This window comes from Hipposideros armiger, unplaced genomic scaffold, assembly GCF_001890085.2.
Source record: "Hipposideros armiger isolate ML-2016 unplaced genomic scaffold, ASM189008v1 scaffold_1031, whole genome shotgun sequence".
In the NCBI taxonomy this organism is placed as follows: domain Eukaryota; kingdom Metazoa; phylum Chordata; class Mammalia; order Chiroptera; family Hipposideridae; genus Hipposideros; species Hipposideros armiger.
This window is the reverse complement of record NW_017732381.1, coordinates 102,178-106,959: the sequence shown is the minus strand read 5'-3', so window position 1 is coordinate 106,959 and position 4,782 is coordinate 102,178.

Genomic DNA, 4,782 nt, shown 5'->3' with positions numbered 1-4,782 from the left:
TCAGATTTCCACTTGTTTCACACTCTTCAAAGCTCCTTGAGTGGTATAACGTTCAATTCAGATGAGTCTGTAAGCACCTTGTTCAGTTTTTTGTAAATAAAGACAGGTCCTTCTATGAACAAGGAATTATGAAGCTCACTGAAAGATGGCAAAAGGTTATCGAACAAAACAGGCAATATATCCTTGATTGATCTTTGTTCTTTATATAAATAAATGACCTTTGAGAAACACAGACAAAATATGTTATGACTTTTCTGAAGACCAATAGACTAAATCTAACCTTTATGAATAAAGGTACACGTCTGTTTTGTTCAAGTTTTCACTTTGCCACAGTGACAATGAGCACTAAACTGACTCCTTATGTTTTTGTGAAATGTGCTGTTAGACTTTGCAGTGTCTGCTCATGGTCTGATTGGTAGTAATTTAAATAGCAGGTTTATTTTCAGCATGTGTTGCTGTCTTCTTTTAAAAAGGCCAGCTGTGCCCATGATGAAGTGTAGCTGTTTGAGCAGTGGGGGAGTAGTGATCACTGTCCGCATTCCCCTAGTTGAGCCTTGGCACACTCTGTTTAATCACTGCCTTCTAATATAATCTGAAATTGCCCCTCTTTGGAGAAGTTTTAAATGTTGATTATGTTCCTGGGGGGAAGGGGGGAAGTTTGCAGGTGTTAAAATTCACCTTCGTTTTTGGACACCCCATCATTAAATTTCTGGTATGGACAGTTAACATTGGTCCCCGCACTCTAAGTAAAACCAGCTGCTTTACTTAAATGGCGGCAGAATCTCATTCTATGTTAATGTGTGCTCAAAAGAAATAGCCATCACCGAGGGGCTCAGTTGGTTAAGAGCTCACTCAAGAGTGCGAGCTCTGAGCAACAGTGGTTCGATGCCCGGCCCGAGCTGAGCTGCTGCTGAGCTGCCAACAGGTGGCAGGGTGGCTCAGCTAAAAAAAAAAAAATAGCCATCATAATTGCCAGAGGATGGGAAGCAGGCACTTAACGAGATTGCTGCCCATGTTCCTCCAGTGGCGCCTGGGAAAGTGGAGGGTGTGGACACCAAGAGCATGTTTTTGTCGTAAGAACACAAAGCTAGCAGCTGCCTTCCCTCTAAAGCAGCGGTTCTCAACCTTCCTAATGCCGCGACCCTTAATACAGTTCCTCATGTTGTGGTGACCCCCAACCATAAAATTATTTCGTTGCTACTGTGTAACTAATTTTGCTACTGTTATGAATCATAATGTAAATATCTTTTTGTTTTCCAATGGTCTTAGGCGACCCCTGTGAAAGGGTCGTTCGACCCCCAAAGGGGTTGCAACCCACAGGTTGAGAACCGCTGCTCTAAAGGGATAACAGTTGAGGGGACATTCTAGACTTCCAGTTTAGAAATTTTAATGGGAGGTGAGATTTTAAACTTCTTAAAAATGGAGTTTCAGGGCTGGCCGAGTGGCTCAGTTGGTTAAGAGCTCACTCAAGAGTGCGAGCTCTGAGCAACAGCGGTTCGAGTCCCGGCCTGAGCTGAGCTGCCAACAGGTGGCAGGATGGCTCAGCCAAAAAAAAAAAAAAATGGAGTTTCAAATGTTGATATCTCCCAAGTCTTTATGGTTAATTTATTTTTAAAAAGTCAGTGGTAACCTACTGCAGCTTTAATGGCATTTAGATAGCAAAAATGCACATTTTCCTCAAGTATATTTTTGTAAATATGGATGTATACAAATAATTTGATAAGCTACCCAAAAGTCTTTTATGGAACAAAGTGGGCATGAATAGTTATTTTGTTCTTGAAAGTTCTCCATCCTTGAATTGTGAATTTTTAAGCTGTCCTATGGAAGATTGCTCTTTTTTTCTGAGATAAATGTAAACCCATATTGTGTCCCCTCTCCTCAGAGGGCTTTTAACCTCAGAGGCAGTTAACTGAATCAGTTCCTGAAACTTGTCACTGTTACATGATAAAATTCACTGGTCCATGAAGTCATATGGTGGTTATAAGTTGGAGAGTTTGAGGGATACTGTGCTGTGTGGCACATGGATTCGGCAGGATAAATTCACCAGGCCTGATAGATTTAGGGATTTGGGTTCTGGTCTCTGTTCTCTGTTTTAAAACATTACTGTGCCTCAGTTGCTTTCCTCACATGATTTTTTAAAAAACATCTCTGAGCTTCTAATTTGTTTATCCAGGATAATACAATTTTCTATTTCTTTAAAGCACTTAGGAAAGATTAACTTGTCTTTACAGAATGCCTCAGAGTACATGACTGTCCATATTGCATATAAAATTGTCAAGGTAAGTTAGAGCAAACAAGCTCGTGTGTTTTCTAAGTATTACTGCTTCACACGCTCAGGGAGCTGTCTGGTACCAGCAGTTACGTCTGGGCTTTGGCTGATGAACGTTTAGGACTAACCAGTGTTCTCCCCCGAGCCGTGCTCCACGGAGGGCTCATGTCTTGTAGCAGCCACTCAGGCATTTTAATTCTCTGAAACCAGAGTGGTGTGCTGTGGCTTTTCGGAAGAGCACACAAAGTGAAATAGAAGTTGCAGCATTTTCTCCATTTACAGTTCTGATTCATCCCACTAACAGTGGGATGTTAGTACTTTGGACCCCACCAGAGCTATTTCTTCCCCGTCTCCTCCTGGGAGGCAGCACACGTGCGCTGTCTGTGGTGGCACACGGGTCAGGACCACTTCTGTTTGGCTGTGGTCCAGGCCTTGCTGGTCGGGCATCATATCTGCTGCTTCTCAGGTTTGTGTGCACACTGTCCTAATTGATCTTGAATTGTAAGGTGAAGTTTCAAGTTGTTTCCTATTACTATCAGAAAAATCCAAACATTTTCCCTAGTTTCTATGTCTTCATAATTTAGAAGATCCTAAAATTGTCACATTTTCCTGTTTAAAAACTGTTCTAGTTACAGTGTCAACCTGGAATAGTGTGAAGTGCTAGATGTGGTTTTGGGTAGACACCCATGTTAATAGTAATTGGTTGTAGATTCAGGGGGTGGGAGAGAGCAAAGCGGGAAAATCTCTGGGATTGGATAAAAAGTAAAATGGAGAGACACACTTCTTTTACCTTGATGGGTACAGCATAGTTAATAACATTTTACTGCATATAGAGCTGGTATTTGGGGAACAAGAAAGCAAAGGGATTTTGTAGTTTTCTGCAGTGGTGGGGTGGGTTGTGCCCCCTGGGGGATCCGGAAAAGGAGTACTCTGATATTGCAAGGGTATGTTCTTTTAGATGCAAAAAGACAGACTTACTTAAGGTAAAGAAGACCGTTGTCAAGGAAGCTACAGGTCAAGGATGTGACTTCCCACCATGGCCCACCTTAGTTAGGTATTTTTATGTTCACACCATCATATGTGGTTATTTTCAGTATCCTGAGCTTGTCAGGTTTAACATGCAGCCCCTTTTCCGTCCACAATATAACCCTAAAACCATAATCCATAAAGGTAAGGTTAATAAATTAGACTTCATCGAAATTAAAACTTTTTGTGAAGTCCCTGTTAAGAAAAAGAGAACAATCCGCAGCCTAGGATAAAATATTTGTAAGTCATTAATAAAGGGTTAGTATCGAGAATATGTAAAGAATCTTTAACAACAAGACAGAAGTAAAAGTGCAAAGGATTTGAGTAGACATTTCTCCAAAGAAGATACACAAACGGATAGTAAACACAAAAAGATGCTCTACATCCTTAGTCTTAAGGAAACGCAAATTACAACTGAGATTCGACTTTGCACCCACCAACATGACATTCAAAACACAGGCAATGACAAATGGTGGTAAAGATGTGGAGAAAGTGGTTGCAGCTCCTTTGGACAACAGTAGCAGTTTCTTAAAAAGTAAAATATAAATTACCACGAGACCCTGGGTTCCTAGGAATATACATATGAGAATTGAAAAAATATACACACACACACACACACACACACACACAGGGTGCCAAAAAAATGTCAAAAGAATATATACACATTTTAAGAAAGGAAAACTATTAAAATTGTAATAGTATATACCAATAACAAAAGATGAATTCAAGTCACATTTGACTTATACAATTACAAGAGGTGCTAAGTGGTTATCATCAGCGTCCAGACACTTCTGATTATGGTGAACTACTGGTTGAGCAACATTGACTAAAATGTCTACTTGTATTTATTTTACATTGACTAAAATGTCTACTTGTACATATTTTTGCCACCCCCGGTAGATATAGAGAATACGTGTAAATTAATGCTCATAGCATTATGTTCCGAAGAGGGAAAATTAGAGATGAAAAGTAGATTACTGGTTGCCTGGTACTAGGAATAGAGACCATCAGCCAGTGACAGTAGGAGTCTTTTTGGGGTGAGGGAAATGTTTGAAAGTAGATTGTGGCGATGTTTGTACAACTCTGAATTTACCAAAATGAATTGTTCAATTAAAATGGGTGATTTTATAACATGTAAATTATACCTTGATAAATTTTTTGGGAGACTGAATTCCAAAAAGGAGAGAGGGAGAGTTTGTGACTGAGTTTGGCCTGGTGCCTGAGGATATATGTCTCTGACAAGCTTCTGGTGGTACTTTTGTTTCAGAAGATCAGGGCTAGACCAGGAGTGTGGTATCTTAGCATGTTTTTCATTTGAACGAGGCGGACTGTGATCTTCACAAAGTGATGTGTGTCTTTGTGCTCTGGGTCAAATGCTAGGGAATAGTGTCAGGGCTAAAGTGAAAACTAAAGGTTTCACTTATTTTTTAAAAGATTTTTATTGGGGAATTGGGGGATGGGAACAGTGCTGGGGAATTGGGGGAAGG